The sequence below is a fragment of the Ranitomeya variabilis genome, chromosome 4, assembly GCF_051348905.1.
Source record: "Ranitomeya variabilis isolate aRanVar5 chromosome 4, aRanVar5.hap1, whole genome shotgun sequence".
Classification (NCBI taxonomy): domain Eukaryota; kingdom Metazoa; phylum Chordata; class Amphibia; order Anura; family Dendrobatidae; genus Ranitomeya; species Ranitomeya variabilis.
In genome coordinates this window covers 731,040,352-731,058,475 of record NC_135235.1, presented here as the reverse complement: position 1 = coordinate 731,058,475, position 18,124 = coordinate 731,040,352, and the positions used below count along the sequence as shown (strand labels likewise).

The window sequence follows — 18,124 nt, the reverse complement described above, 5'->3', positions numbered from 1 at the left end:
GAACCTGGGCTGACCGCTGCCCTACGCCTGACAAACGCAACTAGAGATAGCCAGGGAGTGTGCCTACGTTGGTTCTAGACGCCACGCACCAGCCTAAGAGCTAACTAGCACTGCAGAGAAAATAAAGACCTCACTTGCCTCCAGAGGAATGAACCCCAAAAGGTATAGTTGCCCCCCACATGTATTGACGGTGAAAATGAGAGGAAGGCACACACATAGAGATGATATAAATAGGTTTAGCAAATTTGAGGCCCGCTGTAACTAGAAAGCAGAACGATACAAAAGGGGTCTGAGCGGTCAGCAAAAAACCCTAATCAAAAAACCATCCTGAGATTACAAGAACCCATGTGCCAACTCATGGCACATGGGGAGAACCTCAGTCCACTAGAGCTACCAGCTAGCATAGAGACATAATTAGCAAGCTGGACAAAAAACCAAACAACTGAAAATCAGCACTTAGCTTATCCTGAAAGATCTGGGAGCAGGTAGTCAGGAACCAAACAGAGCACATCTGAATACATTGATAGCCGGCAAGGGAATGACAGAAAGGCCAGGCTAAATAGGAAACACCCAGCCTCTGATGGACAGGTGGAACCCAGAGACAGCAACCCACCAAAGTCACCCAGTACCAGCCGTAACCACCAGAGGGAGCCCACAAACAGAATCCACAACAGTACCCCCCCCCTTGAGGAGGGGTCACCGAACCCTCACGAGAACCCCCAGGGCGATCAGGATGAGCTCTATGGAAGGCGCGGACCAAATCAGTCGCATGAACATCGGAGGCGACCACCCAGGAATTATCCTCCTGAGCATAACCCTTCCACTTAACCAAATACTGGAGTTTACGTCTGGAAACACGAGAATCCAAGATCTTCTCAACAACATACTCCAATTCTCCCTCCACCAGCACCGGAGCAGGAGGCTCAACCGAAGGAACAACGGGCACCTCATACCTCCGCAATAACGACCGATGGAACACATTATGAATAGCAAACGATGCTGGGAGATCCAAACGAAAAGATACAGGGTTAAGAATCTCCGAGATCCTATAAGGACCGATGAACCGAGGCTTGAACTTAGGAGAAGAAACCTTCATAGGGACGAAACGAGAAGACAACCACACCAAGTCCCCAACAAGAAGTCGGGGACCCGCGCGGCGATTAGCAAACTGCTGAGTCTTCTCCTGAGATAACTTCAAATTGTCCACCACCTGATTCCAAATGTGATGTAGCCTGTCCACCACCACGTCCACTCCAGGACAATCCGAAGACTCCACCTGACCAGAAGAAAAACGAGGATGAAACCCCGAATTACAAAAAAAAGGAGAGACTAAAGTAGCAGAACTAGCCCGATTATTCAGGGCAAATTCGGCCAGTGGCAAAAAGGCAACCCAGTCATCTTGATCAGCAGAAACAAAACACCTCAAATAAGTTTCCAAGGTCTGATTAGTTCGCTCCGTCTGGCCATTCGTCTGAGGATGGAATGCAGACGAGAAAGACAAATCAATGCCCATCTTAGCACAAAACGTCCGCCAAAATCTAGACACAAACTGGGATCCCCTGTCAGAAACGATATTCTCCGGAATCCCATGCAAACGAAAAACGTTCTGAAAAAATAAAGGGACCAACTCAGAGGAAGAAGGCAACTTAGGCAAGGGCACCAAATGAACCATCTTAGAAAAGCGGTCACACACAACCCAGATAACGGACATTTTCTGTGAAACAGGGAGATCAGAAATAAAATCCATGGAAATGTGCGTCCAAGGCCTCTTCGGGATGGGCAAGGATAACAACAACCCACTGGCTCGAGAACAGCAAGGCTTAGCCCGAGCACACACTTCACAAGACTGCACAAAGGTGCGCACATCCCTTGACAAGGAAGGCCACCAAAAAGACCTGGCCACCAAGTCTCTAGTACCAAATATTCCAGGATGACCAGCCAACACAGAAGAATGGACCTCGGAGATAACTCTACTGGTCCAATCATCCGGAACAAACAGTCTTTCTGGTGGACAACAATCAGGTTTATCCGCCTGAAACTCCTGCAATGCACGTCGCAAGTCTGGGGATACGGCGGACAATATTACCCCATCCCTAAGGATACCAGTAGGCCCAGAGTCTCCAGGAGAGTCAGGCACAAAACTCCTGGAAAGAGCATCTGCCTTCACATTCTTTGAACCTGGCAAGTATGAAACCACAAAATTGAAACGAGAAAAAAACAACGACCAACGAGCCTGTCTAGGATTCAGACGCCTGGCAGACTCAAGGTAAATGAGATTCTTGTGATCAGTCAAGACCACCACACGATGTCTAGCACCCTCAAGCCAATGACGCCACTCCTCAAATGCCCACTTCATGGCCAAAAGCTCCCGATTACCCACATCATAATTGCGCTCGGCGGGCGAGAATTTTCTAGAGAAGAATGCACATGGCTTCATCACCGAGCCATTGGAACTTCTCTGTGACAAAACCGCCCCCGCTCCAATCTCGGAAGCATCAACCTCAACCTGAAAAGGAAGTGAAACATCTGGTTGACACAACACAGGAGCAGAAGAAAATCGGCGTTTAAGTTCCTGAAAGGCCTCCACAGCCGCAGGAGACCAAGTAGCAACATCAGCACCCTTTTTAGTCAAATCAGTCAAAGGTTTAACAACACTGGAAAAATTAGCAATGAACCGACGATAAAAATTAGCAAACCCCAAGAACTTCTGAAGACTCTTAACAGATGTAGGTTGTGTCCAGTCACAAATCGCCTGAACCTTGACAGGATCCATCTCAATAGTAGAAGGAGAAAAAATGTACCCCAAAAAAGAAATCTTCTGGACTCCAAAGAGACACTTTGAGCCCTTCACAAACAGAGAATTGGCCCGCAGAACCTGAAACACCTTCCTGACCTGTAGAACATGAGACTCCCAGTCATCAGAAAACACCAAAATATCATCCAAATACACAATCATAAATTTATCCAGATATTCACGGAAAATATTGTGCATAAAGGACTGAAAGACTGACGGAGCATTGGAGAGTCCAAAAGGCATTACCAAATACTCAAAATGGCCCTCAGGCGTATTAAATGCGGTTTTCCACTCATCACCCTGTTTTATCCGCACAAGATTATACGCACCGCGAAGATCTATCTTAGTGAACCACCTAGCCCCCTTAATGCGAGCAAACAAATCAGTCAATAATGGCAATGGATACTGATATTTGATTGTAATCTTATTCAGAAGGCGATAATCTATACAAGGCCTCAGGGAACAATCTTTTTTTGCCACGAAAAAAAAACCTGCTCCCAGAGGGGACGAAGATGGACGAATATGTCCCTTTTCCAAGGACTCCTTAATATAATTCCGCATAGCAGTATGCTCTGGCACTGACAGATTAAATAAACGACCCTTAGGAAACTTACTGCCAGGAATTAATTCTATAGCACAGTCACAATCCCTATGAGGAGGGAGCGAATTGAGCTTAGGCTACTCAAAAACATCCCGATAGTCCGACAAAAACGCAGGGATCTCAGAAGGAGTAGATGAAGCGATTGAAATCAGAGGTGCATTATCATGAACCCCCTGACATCCCCAGCTTAACACAGACATTGTTTTCCAATCCAGGACAGGATTATGAGTTTGTAACCATGGCAGACCAAGCACTAGTACATCATGTAAATTATACAGTACAAGGAAGCGAATCACCTCCTGATGAACGGGAGTCATGCGCATGGTCACTTGTGTCCAGTACTGCGGTTTATTCATAGCCAATGGTGTAGAGTCAATTCCCCTCAGAGGAATAGGAACTTCCAGAGGCCCCAGACTAAAACCGCAGCGTTTGGCAAATGACCAATCCATCAGACTCAGGGCAGCGCCCGAATCCACATAGGCATCGACGGAAATGGAAGACAGTGAACAAATCAGAGTCACAGACAAAATGAACTTAGGCTGCAGAGTACCAATGGCAAAAGATTTATCAACCTTTTTTGTGCGTTTAGAGCATGCTGATATAACATGAGCTGAATCGCCACAATAAAAACACAATCCATTTTTCCGCCTATAATTTTGCCGTTCACTTCTGGACTGAATTCTATCACATTGCATAGTCTCAGGTGCCTGTTCAGAAGACACCGCCAACTGGTGCACAGGTTTGCGCTCCCGTAAACGCCGATCAATCTGAATGGCCATAGCCATAGACTCATTCAGACCTGTAGGCGCAGGGAACCCCACCATAATATCCTTAATGGCCTCAGAAAGACCATTTCTGAAGTTAGCAGCCAGGGCGCACTCATTCCACTGAGTAAGCACCGACCATTTCCGAAATTTTTGACAATATATTTCTGCTTCATCATGCCCCTGAGAGAGGGCTAATAAAGCCTTTTCAGCCTGAATCTCCAGGTTAGGTTCCTCATACAGCAATCCCAATGCCAGAAAAAATGCATCCACACTGAGCAATGCAGGATCCCCTGGTGCCAATGCAAATGCCCAATTCTGAGGGTCTCCCCGCAGGAAGGATATAACAATCTTGACCTGTTGAGCAGGGTCTCCAGAGGAGCGAGATTTTAAAGAAAGAAACAATTTACAATTGTTCCTGAAATTCAGGAAGGTAGATCTATCTCCAGAGAAGAACTCTGGAATAGGAATTCTAGGTTCAGACATGGGAGTGTGAACAACGAAATCCTGTATGTTTTGAACCTTTACAGCGAGATTACTCAGGCTGGAAGCCAAACTCTGGACATCCATATTAAACAGCTAAGGTCAGAGCCATTCAAGGGTTAAGAGGAGGTAAGAAGCAGCTAGACAGCAATTAAGGGCTAGGCAGCAAAACCTCTTAAGGGAAAAAAAAAAAAATTTCCCCAAAACACTTCTTTTTCTCCTGCTTCAGCCCAAACAATTAACACTTTGTGGGCCGGCTATACTGTCATGAATCCCAATGGCAAGGGATAGCACTGGACAAGCAAAGTACAAATAAAAAACGGACGAGCTCTAGGGTGATGGAACCTGGGCTGACCGCTGCCCTACGCCTGACAAACGCAACTAGAGATAGCCAGGGAGCGTGCCTACGTTGGTTCTAGACGCCACGCACCAGCCTAAGAGCTAACTAGCACTGCAGAGAAAATAAAGACCTCACTTGCCTCCAGAGGAATGAACCCCAAAAGGTATAGTTGCCCCCCACATGTATTGACGGTGAAAATGAGAGGAAGGCACACACATAGAGATGATATAAATAGGTTTAGCAAATTTGAGGCCCGCTGTAACTAGAAAGCAGAACGATACAAAAGGGGTCTGAGCGGTCAGCAAAAAACCCTAATCAAAAAACCATCCTGAGATTACAAGAACCCATGTGCCAACTCATGGCACATGGGGAGAACCTCAGTCCACTAGAGCTACCAGCTAGCATAGAGACATAATTAGCAAGCTGGACAAAAAACCAAACAACTGAAAATCAGCACTTAGCTTATCCTGAAAGATCTGGGAGCAGGTAGTCAGGAACCAAACAGAGCACATCTGAATACATTGATAGCCGGCAAGGGAATGACAGAAAGGCCAGGCTAAATAGGAAACACCCAGCCTCTGATGGACAGGTGGAACCCAGAGACAGCAACCCACCAAAGTCACCCAGTACCAGCCGTAACCACCAGAGGGAGCCCACAAACAGAATCCACAACATGGGTCCATGTTATTCCATGCCCATCTTTATCATCGGTCTGCGAAGAATGATTTGTGATCTTCAGGACAGGCATAGCCTACCAGGCAGTGAGGGGGCTACTTTAAAAAAAAAAAAAATGGACAGGACAAATGTCCTAGTTTTCCCCTGAGTGATATGGACGTCTCCAGGGGAAACCTTCCTATTCATGCAGCCTCCATGTTTTCCAGAGGCTCCTGTGACCCTGCTCTTAAAATATCCAGGCTTCGGTCTAGGCCTTCTCTGGTGGCCGATCCACACCGCCAGTGCCCTGAACAATCATACACGTCAACTTTCTAGTGCGTCCTACTCTGCGCCTATCAGTTTAAGAGTACTTAGCTTCTGCAACAGAGGACTAAAGTCTGCCTCCCAAGAGATCTGCTTTTCAATTTTGGTTGTTTTGGAAATGTTCTGCCCAAAAAACCGACAGGACCACTCTCCGACCTGCCAGGAAAAGACAAGACCTTCCTTTAGGCCAGCCCCCTCCTGGCATCCATGAACCCACCAGCACTGGTCTGCTAGGCCTGGATCTAGCAGACTCTCTTCGACATGATGGGGCTTTCCCACCTTGGATGTTTCTCAGGGTTGGCTGCCGTGTCCTTCACTATTCAAGGCCGGTATTATGAGCTCTGGTCCGGGACACCGAAACCTCAGACACCGGAGGCAGGCCTGGGGGGGGCAGATCCACATACCAAACCGACAGTCCGGCCCGCATGCACCAACAGCATATTACAGTTTTACAATACTGTAGAAATGCATAAAATGAAACAAGCAAAGGCATAAAGTTATTCAATGCAAAAAAATGCAGTTTTATAAAATTAGAAATGTTTCCATATCAAATGGGGATAAATGTAAGGTCATGCACTTGGGTAGAAGTAATAAGATGTATAACTATGTGCTTAATTCTAAAACTCTGGGCAAAACCATCAATGAAAAAAACCTGGGTGTATGGGTGGATGACAGACTCATATTCAGTGGCCAGTGTCAGGCAGCTGCTACAAAGGCAAATAAAATAATGGGATGTATTAAAAGAGGCATAGATGCTCATGAGGAGAACATAATTTTACCTCTATACAAGTCACTAGTTCGACCACACTTAGAATACTGTGCACAGTTCTGGTCTCCGGTGTATAAGAAAGACATAGCTGAACTAGAGCGGGTGCAGAGAAGAGCGACCAAGGTTATTAGAGGACTGGGGGGTCTGCAATACCAAGATAGGTTATTACACTTGGGGCTATTTAGTTTGGAAAAACGAAGACTAAGGGGTGATCTTATTTTAATGTATAAATATATGAGGGGACAGTACAAAGACCTTTCTGATGATCTTTTTAATCATAGACCTGAGACAGGGACAAGGGGGCATCCTCTACGTCTGGAGGAAAGAAGGTTTAAGCATAATAACAGACGCGGATTCTTTACTGTAAGAGCAGTGAGACTATGGAACTCTCTGCCGTATGATGTTGTAATGAGTGATTCATTAATTAAATTTAAGAGGGGACTGGATACCTTTCTGGAAAAGTATAATATTACAGGGTATATACACTAGATTCCTTGATAAGGCGTTGATCCAGGGAACTAGTCTGATTGCCGTATGTGGAGTCGGGAAGGAATTTTTTTCCCCATGGTGGAGTTACTCTTTGCCACATGGGGTTTTTTTGCCTTCCTCTGGATCAACATGTTAGGGCATGTTAGGTTAGGCTATGGGTTGAACTAGATGGACTTAAAGTCTTCCTTCAACCTCAATAACTATGTAAAATGTTAAAATGATATTTATCCAGTATTTCTATAAGTAAAAGTCTGAGATTTCTGTGGGAAATGGTAGTTTGTTCCTCTTAAACCAGTTCTGAATGTAAATAAAACATTGCTCTGATTAAGGCTATGTTCACACGTTCAGGATTTCCATCCTTTTTTTTTCCTGACTGAATCTGCAGGTCTCTGCAGAAAACGCAGGTGCGTTTTTGGTGCGTTTTTGGTGCGTTTTTTGGTGCGTTTTTTAGTGCGGTTTTTTGTGCGTTTTGTATGCAGTTTTCTCTGCAAATTGTCTGTGTTTGACACAAATAAAGCTTTAACTGCAGTGGGGGAAAAAAAAAAAAGAAATGATGTCATTTCCTTGGCCAACCCTTTTCTTCTTCCATCCTCCATTTTGGGACTAAACACCAAAATGAGTGGACGTGTTTTGAATGACAGCGCTCCGCGTTTTGCGCCGCATGCGTCACTGCAGCGCACGCATCCGGGCGCAGAGGACGCAGCAAGTTGCATTTTTGCTGCGTCCAAAATCAATCAAAAAAAGGACGCATGCGGCGCAAAACGCAGCGTTGTGCATGCGTTTTGCTTTGCGTTGTGTGTTTCGGCGCCGACGCTGCGGCGCACAACGCAAATGTGAACATAGCCTAAGTGCCACGTATTTCAGTGCCACGTATTTAAGTGCCACGTATTTAAGTGCCACGTGCCACGTATTTCAGTGCCACGTATTTCAGTGCCACGTATTTCAGTGCCACGTATCACGTATTTAAGTGCCACGTGCCACGTATTTTAGTGCCACGTGCCACGTATTTAAGTGCCACGTGCCATGTATCTCAGTGCCACGTGCCACGTATTTAAGTGCCACGTGCCACATATTTAAGTGCCACGTGCCATGTATTTCAGTGCCACGTGCCACGTATTTCAGTGCCACGTGCCACGTATTTCAGTGCCACATATTTCAGTGCCACGTGCCACGTATTTCAGTGCCACGTGCCACGTATTTAAGTGCCACGTGCCACGTATCTCAGTGCCACGTGCCACGTATTTAAGTGCCACGTGCCACATATTTAAGTGCCACGTGCCACGTATTTCAGTGCCACGTGCCACGTATTTTAGTGCCACGTGCCACGTATCACGTATTTCAGTGCCACGTATTTAAGTGCCACGTGCCACGTATTTAAGTGACACGTATCATGTATTTAAGTGACACGTATCACGTATAAGTGACACGTGTCACTTATTTAAGTGACACGTATCACGTATAAGTGACACGTGTCACGTATTTAAGTGCCACGTATCCCACGAAGATTTTCCATGGAGAACAGACACATCCAGAGATATGTCTGCTCTCCACGGATGCAGCAACACACTGACAGGAGCCATAGTTCCTGTCGGTGTGTCACTGCGCATGCGCGAGCGAGTTTACCGGCGGTCATTGACCCCGGCACTCTCGCTTAACGGCAGTGCTGCGTGGGAAAGTTCAACGCAGCTGTACTGCTGTTAACCGAGACGCCGGAGCCATTGAACTCCGGGACAGTACGCGATACACTGCTAGGAGCTTCGCTCCTGGCAGTGTATCTCCGGAGAGCAGCCGATCGGCGTGGGACACTCGTTTTATGGATTCTGCGGACAGGGAGTATGGATTTGGTTTATTATTTTGCGATTTTTTCCTGGAGGATCGAGGGCTTCGCCTACAAGTGTGCTGTTGGTGAGTATATACTCTGTGTTATGTGTTGTATGTACTGTACTGTGTGTCATGTATGTGTATTGTGTGTAGGTGTTTGGTGTAAACTTTACTATTGTGCTAAGTCGCCGGACACAGGGACAACTCTCCCATCCTAATACCGGATGGGAGTAGTAGTCCATACGGCGACTTAGCACAATGGTGGCACTAGCGTCGCATGGGGACACGCGCACACACACACATACACACACACACACAGACACACACACACACATACACACACACACACACACATACCAAATCAATCAAACGGCCGACACGATCCCCATGCGCCGGTATGCCTCCATGTCTCTCCGCCCACGCACTTCCGGCCCCGCACTTCCGCCGGCTTCCCCGCACTTCCGGCTGCAGCGGTTCTGCACAACAAACCGCAGTAAAACCCGCAGATATATTTTTGATCTGCGGGTTTTACTGCGATTTTGACCTCACAATGGAGGTCTATGGGTGCAGAACCGCTGCGGTTCAGGAAGAAGAATTGACATGCTCCTTCTTTTTTCCGGGAGCTATTCAGCACGGCTTTTTTTTTAAATTTCCGGACCATGTGCACAGTGTGTCCTGTTTTCCATAGGGTACAGTGTACTGTACCCTGCATGGAAAACAGCTGCGGAACCGCAGCGGCAAAACCGCCGCGGTTCCGCGGTAAAAAACGCACTGTGTGAACATGGCCAAAGTCTCCACATTGTATTTTAGCCTTTCATTTCATGCATAGGGCAGGACAAGCCCATGATGTATCTGTGTAACACATGTAAGGTGCTATAATAACAGGCTTAGGCTGGTTTCACACCAGCATTCGGCAGGGCTGCGGATGGCAGCCTTCTTCCTCCGTTAAGGCTACTTTCACATTAGCGTCGTGTGACGCACGTCTCAATGCGTCGTTTTGGAGAAAAAGCGCATCCTGCAAAGTTGCCCGCAGGATGCGTTTTTTCTCCATAGACTTTCATTAGCGACGCATTGGGACAGATTGCCACACGTCGCATCCGTCGTGTTTTGGCGGACTGTCGGCACAACAAAACGTTCCATGTAACTTTTTTTGTGCGCCGAGTCCGCCATTTTCAACAGCGCATGTGCGACTGAAACTCTGCCCCTCCTCCCCAGAACTCACAATGGGCCACAGATGCGTTGTGAAACTGCCTCCACTGCCCACGTTGTGCTACATAAAACACACTGTCCGTCGGGCCGACGGTTTGCGATGGCCTGTACCGACGGACTAGTGTGAAAGTAGCCTAAGCCCCGCTCACTGCCACACCTCTTCCTTCAGTTCCGCCTACGTCTGCATGTGTCCTGCATACCTATCTTTAATATTGGGTACGCAGGCCAAGCGGATGCCTCCGCATGCGTTGTTTTAACGCTGCGCCGACCGCAATAAAATGCAACATGTTGCGCTTGACGCAGTTCAGCGCATCGTCAAAATGAGGCCTGCGTACCCAATGTTAAAGATAGGGGACGCATGCAGACTTAGGCGGAGCTGAAGGAAGAGGTGCAGCAGTGGGCTTAATGGGGCTTAACGGAGGAAGAAGGCTGCCGAACGCTGGTGTGAAACCAGCCTTAGGGCTCATTTCCACTTGCGAGAAACACGTCCGTGTCTCGCATGTGGAAACCAAGCTGTGGCGCCGGCACTTTGGAGCGGAGCTGTGCAGCTCCATGTTTTGCTATGCGGCCGCACGCTCCGCTCTGGAATGCGAGATACGGACGTGTGCCTCGCATGTGGAAATGAGCCCTTATACAGGTAAACCACTTTTGAAACAATGTTCACTTGTACAAGCTCTTGGCCCCTTAGTGGCGAGGCCAATTTTTTAAAATCTGACCAGTGTCACTTTATATAGTAATAACTCTGGAATGCTTCAACATCCCATTGATTTTAGGATTAATTTTTTTTTCGTGACATATTAGACTTTATGATAATGGTAAACTTGGGTTGATATGTTTTGCTTTATTTTGTAAAAAATCAGAAATTTTACAAATTTAAAAAATATAAATTTTTAATGATTTTCCCTTTAAGGCTGGAGTCACACTAGAGAGGAATACGGACGAGTGCTGCTATGCGAGAAAAAAAATTGCATAGCACTCGGACCAATGTTAATCTCCCATCACTTTTTTTTTTTCACGGCCGTATTATATGTGCGAGTGAAATTGCAGTATGCTGTGATTTGCACCATATATCAGCCAAGACTCGCCAATGAAAGTCTATTTGTGCAAGAAAAATTCGCACCACACGGGCCATCAGTGTGACTTGCGAGAAATACGCAACAGTGTCCTTTGAAAGGACGACAATTCAGGTGCAGTGTACAGTAAAATCACACTGACAGGTTACAACAGAATAGATATATACACACAATATAGGTGTATATAAAATCTAAAGAGATACACTACAGACCAAAAGTTCTGTGCTTTGGTCAGATGAGTCCAAATTTGAGATCTTTGGTTCCAACCACCGTGTCTTTGTGCGACATAGAAAAGGTGAATGGATGGACACTACATGCCTGTTCCCACCGTGAAGCATGGAGGAGGAGGTGTGATGGTGTGGGGGTGCTTTGCTGGTGACACTGTTGGGGATTTATTCAAAATTGAAGGCATACTGAACCAGCATGGCTACCACAGCATCTTGCAGTGGCATGCTATTCCATGCGGTTGGCGTTTAGTTGGACCATAATTTATTTTTCAACAGGACAATGACCCCAAACACACCTCCAGGCTGTGTAAGGGCTATTTGACCAAGAAGGAGAGTGATGGGGTGCTACGCCAGATGTCCTGGCCTCCACAGTCACCAGACCTGAACCCAATCGAGATGGTTTGGGGTGAGCTGGACCGCAGAGTGAAGGCAAAAAGGGCCAACAAGTGCTAAGCATCTCTGGGAACTCCTTCAAGATTGTTGGAAGACCATTCCCGGTGACTACCTCTTGAAGCTCATTAAGAGAATGCCAAGAGTGTGCAAAGCAGCCATCAAAGCAAAAGGTGGCTACTTTGAAAAACCTAGAATAAGACATATTTTCAGTTGTCTTACACTTTTTTTGTTAAGTATATAATTCCACATAGTTTTGATGCCTTCAGTGTGAATGTACAGAAAAATCTTTAAATGAGGTGTGTCCAAACATTTGGTCTGTACTGTGTGTGTATGTGATGACACAGGTATATACTATATAAAGGAGATCACATACAGGTATATACAAGGGAGATGACACACACATATATACTATATACAGGAGGAGATGACTCACAGGTATATACTATATACAGGAGGAGATGACTCACAGGTATATACTATATACAGGAGGAGATGACATACAGGTATATACTATATATAGGAGGAGATGACATACAGGTATACACTATATACAGGAGGAGATGACATACAGGTATATACTATATATAGGAGGAGATGACATACAGGTATACACTATATACAGGAGGAGATGACACACGTATATACTATATACAGGAGGAGATGTCACAGCAGGTATATACTATATAAAAGAGGAGATGACTCATAGGTATATAGAGGAGGAGATGACTATATGACACACAGATATATACTATATGCAGGAGAGATGACACACACATATACTATATACAGGGGAGATGACATACAGGTATATACTATATACAGGAGATGACATAGGTTTATACTATATATAGGAGGAGATGACATACAGGTATATATATACAGAAGAGATGACATACAGGTATATACTATATACAGGAGGAGATGACACATAGGTATATACAATATACAGGAGGAGATGACTTACAGCAGGTATATACTATTTACAGGGGAGATGACATGCAGGTATATACTATATACAGGGGAGATGACACAGGTATATACTATATACAGGAAATGACATACAGGTGTATACTATATATAAGGGAGATGACAAACATGTATATACTGAGAGGAAAATGAGGTGTGAGGTGAAAATGAAAAGGTGTGAGTGCAAAATGAGAGGAGTGAGGGAAAATAGTGGAGTGATCGGAAAATGACAGATGTGAGGTCGAAATGACAATTGTTAGTGGGGAATGAGAGGAGTGAGGGGAAAATGAGAGGAGTGAGGGAGAAAATGAGAGATGTGAGGGGAAAATGAAAGATGTGAGAGGGAAAATGAGAGGCATGATGGTAAAATAAGAGAAGTGAGGTGCTATAACTAACCACAGATATTTACTATGCCCAGGCAAGGCCGGGCTCTTCAGCTAGTAATATATATACCTGACAGGGGCCCATACATTCGGATATCATCACTAATATATACCTGACAGGAGCCCATACACTCTGATATCATCACTAATATATACCTGACAGGAGCCCATACAGTCTATATCTACAATAATATATACCTGACAGGAGCCCGTACAGTCTATATCTACAATAATATATACCTGACAGGAGCCTGTACAGTCTGTATCTACAATAATATATACCTGACAGGAGCCCGTACAGTCTATATCTACAATAATATATACCTGACAGGAGCCCGTACAGTCTATATCTACAATAATATATACCTGACAGGAGCCCATACAGTCTATATCTACAATAATATATACCTGACAGGAGCCCGTACAGTCTATATCTACAATAATATATACCTGACAGGAGCCCTGTACAGTCTGTATCTACAATAATATATACCTGACAGGAGCCCTGTACAGTCTGTATCTACAATAATATATACCTGACAGGAGCCCGTACAGTCTGTATCTACAATAATATATACCTGACAGGAGCCCATACAGTCTATATCTACAATAATATATACCTGACAGGAGCCCGTACAGTCTATATCTACAATAATATATACCTGACAGGAGCCCATACAGTCTATATCTACAATAATATATACCTGACAGGAGCCCGTAGTCTGTATCTACAATAATATATACCTGACAGGAGCCCGTACAGTCTATATCTACAATAATATATACCTGACAGGAGCCCGTACAGTCTGTATCTACAATAATATATACCTGACAGGAGCCCGTAGTCTGTATCTACAATAATATATACCTGACAGGAGCCCGTACAGTCTATATCTACAATACTATATACCTGACAGGAGCCCGTACAGTCTGTATCTACAATAATATATACCTGACAGGAGCCCGTACAGTCTGTATATACAATAATATATACCTGACAGGAGTCTGTACAGTCTGTATCTACAATAATATATACCTGACAGGAGCCCGTACAGTCTGTATCTGCAATAATATATGCGAGACAGGAGTCTGTACAGTCTATATCTACAATAATATATACCTGACAGGAGCCCATACAGTCTGTATCTACAATAATATATACCTGACAGGAGCCCGTACAGTCTATATCTACAATAATATATACCTGACTGGAGCCTGTACAGTCTGTATCTACAATAATATATACCTGACAGGAGCCCGTACAGTCTGTATCTACAATAATATATACCTGACAGGAGCCCGTACAGTCTATATCTACAATAATATATACCTGACAGGAGCCCATACAGTCTATATCTACAATAATATATACCTGACAGGAGCCCGTACAGTCTATATCTACAATAATATATACCTGACAGGAGCCCATACAGTCTGTATCTACAATAATATATACCTGACAGGAGCCCTGTACAGTCTGTATCTACAATAATATATACCTGACAGGAGCCCATACAGTCTATATCTACAATAATATATACCTGACAGGAGCCCGTACAGTCTATATCTACAATAATATATACCTGACAGGAGCCCATACAGTCTATATCTACAATAATATATACCTGACAGGAGCCCATACAGTCTATATCTACAATAATATATACCTGACAGGAGCCCGTACAGTCTGTATCTACAATAATATATACCTGACAGGAGCCCGTACAGTCTGTATCTACAATAATATATACCTGACAGGAGCCCGTACAGTCTGTATCTACAATAATATATACCTGACAGGAGCCCGTACAGTCTGTATCTACAATAATATATACCTGACAGGAGCCCGTACAGTCTGTATCTACAATAATATATACCTGACAGGAGCCCGTACAGTCTGTATCTACAATAATATATACCTGACAGGAGCCCGTACAGTCTATATCTACAATAATATATACCTGACAGGAGCCCGTACAGTCTGTATCTACAATAATATATACCTGACAGGAGCCCATACAGTCTATATCTACAATAATATATACCTGACAGGAGCCCGTAGTCTGTATCTATAATAATATATACCTGACAGGAGCCCATACAGTCTATATCTACAATAATATATACCTGACAGGAGCCCGTAGTCTGTATCTACAATAATATATACCTGACAGGAGCCCGTACAGTCTATATCTACAATACTATATACCTGACAGGAGCCCGTAGTCTGTATCTATAATAATATATACCTGACAGGAGCCCATACAGTCTATATCTACAATAATATATACCTGACAGGAGCCCGTAGTCTGTATCTACAATAATATATACCTGACAGGAGCCCGTACAGTCTATATCTACAATACTATATACCTGACAGGAGCCCGTACAGTCTGTATATACAATAATATATACCTGACAGGAGCCCGTACAGTCTGTATCTACAATAATATATACCTGACAGGAGCCCGTACAGTCTGTATCTACAATAATATATACCTGACAGGAGCCCGTACAGTCTATATCTACAATAATATATACCTGACAGGAGCCCGTACAGTCTGTATCTACAATAATATATACCTGACAGGAGCCCATACAGTCTGTATCTACAATAATATATACCTGACAGGAGCCCATACAGTCTATATCTACAATAATATATACCTGACAGGAGCCCGTACAGTCTGTATCTACAATAATATATACCTAACAGGAGCCCGTACAGTCTATATCTACAATACTATATACCTGACAGGAGCCTGTACAGTCTATATCTACAATAATATATACCTGACAGGAGCCCGTACAGTCTATATCTACAATAATATATACCTGACAGGAGCCCGTACAGTCTGTATCTACAATAATATATACCTGACAGGAGCCCGTACAGTCTATATCTACAATAATATATACCTGACAGGAGCCTGTACAGTCTGTATCTACAATAATATATACCTGACAGGAGCCCGTACAGTCTGTATCTACAATAATATATACCTGACAGGAGTCCGTACAGTCTGTATCTACAATAATATATACCTGACAGGAGTCCGTACAGTCTGTATCTACAATAATATATACCTGACAGGAGCCCGTACAGTCTATATCTACAATAATATATACCTGACAGGAGCCCATACAGTCTATATCTACAATAATATATACCTGACAGGAGCCCGTACAGTCTGTATCTACAATAATATATACCTAACAGGAGCCCGTACAGTCTATATCTACAATACTATATACCTGACAGGAGCCTGTACAGTCTGTATCTACAATAATATATACCTGACAGGAGCCCATACAGTCTATATCTACAATAATATATACCTGACAGGAGCCTGTACAGTCTGTATCTACAATAATATATACCTGACAGGAGTCCATACAGTCTATATCTACAATAATATATACCTGACAGGAGCCTGTACAGTCTATATCTACAATAATATATACCTGACAGGAGCCCATACAGTCTATATCTACAATAATATATACCTGACAGGAGCCTGTACAGTCTATATCTACAATAATATATACCTGACAGGAGCCCGTACAGTCTGTATCTACAATAATATATACCTGACAGGAGTCCGTACAGTCTAGTGTCTTCAGTAGTGAGCTGGCTACACTGTATGGGCTGCAGTCAGGACCTGGAGGAAGCCCATACAGTCTAGGCTTCTGGTACAAGAGACGGATGTGCCAATGATCTGTGAGGAGTCTGCTCAGTAGTATACGCCTGCATTAAAAAGGAGGAGGCACGAGTGAGCCGGCCATTGCTTCCAGCACTGATGTCAGTACAGGTGTTGGTCCAGGGTGTACAAGAGACAAGGTGAAAGCTGGTGGAAGTGAAGGTGGCCCAGCGAGCCCTGATAGGCTTTATTAGGAGAACTTATGGCCTAACGACAAGAGGCGGAGACCCCACTATGGCCGGTGTTCGCAGAGTAGAGTGTTGTCGACTATATGTGTCAGGAAAATCCCCCTTGTCAGTAGCTAAAGTCACATGTGGTTAGAGGCTGCTATTAGTGAGAGTGAGGCGGAGAATTCATTGTGTGTCTGATATTGGATATTTCACCTCGTAATCACCCTGTTCTGCATTATTCACTGTTGCCGTAGTGACCACAATTCCCATTATCAGGAAATAAATAATTATATTGGTTACTTCCATCTTGTGTTTGTCGGTGTGTTGTATCCGGTCACCTGATTACAGGGGCATAATGGGGGCATTACACTGTGTGGGGGCATCATATATACTGCATAAGGGGCATATTGGGGGCATTACACTGTGTGGGGGCCAAGAACGGGCCCTGTACTATGAGAACAATCCGCTCCCTCACTTCCTGTCCTCCATAGTTGGGTCGTATGTATCTAATGGGAAATCTCCAGCACTGACCTCCACCTGCAGAGCCGCACTCCACGTGTATGGCGGTAGATGCTAGAGTGTATGGGCTCCTTCCAGGTGTGACGTCATTTCCGGGGGCGTGTCCTATCGGGAGGGGGCGTGTTCTCCAAGGCGGCAAAGGAAAGCAGCATGACAGCTTGGGTTGAGCCTAGAGTGTATGGGCTCCTTCCAGGTCCTGACTGCAGCCCATACACTCTAGCCGGCTCACTGTGAAGATGCTAGAGTGTATGGGCTCCTTCCTGGTATATATTATTGTAGATATAGACTGTACGGGCTCCTTCCTGGTATATATTATTGTAGATATAGACTGTATGGGCTCCTGTCAGGTATATATTATTGTAGATACAGACTGTATGGGCTCCTGTCAGGTATATAGTATTGTAGATATAGACTGTACAGGCTCCTTTCAGGCATATATTATTG

At 44.5% G+C, this 18,124-nt stretch overlaps 1 protein-coding gene across 3 annotated transcripts in view; it reads right to left on the bottom strand.

Moving 5' to 3' along the window:
- The window catches only part of LOC143767964 (uncharacterized), a 29,240-nt gene extending 11,376 nt beyond the window's left edge, over positions 1–17,864 (bottom strand). The window contains exon 1 of one of the 3 annotated variants that reach the window (XM_077256540.1): positions 17,693–17,864. The gene's annotated coding sequence lies outside the window, so the exon portion shown is untranslated. Of the gene's footprint in view, positions 1–16,881; positions 17,246–17,692 lie in introns of those variants that run through there. The other 2 variants (XM_077256539.1, XM_077256541.1) reach the window with 2 other exon arrangements.
- Positions 17,865–18,124: the final 260 nt, after the last annotated feature.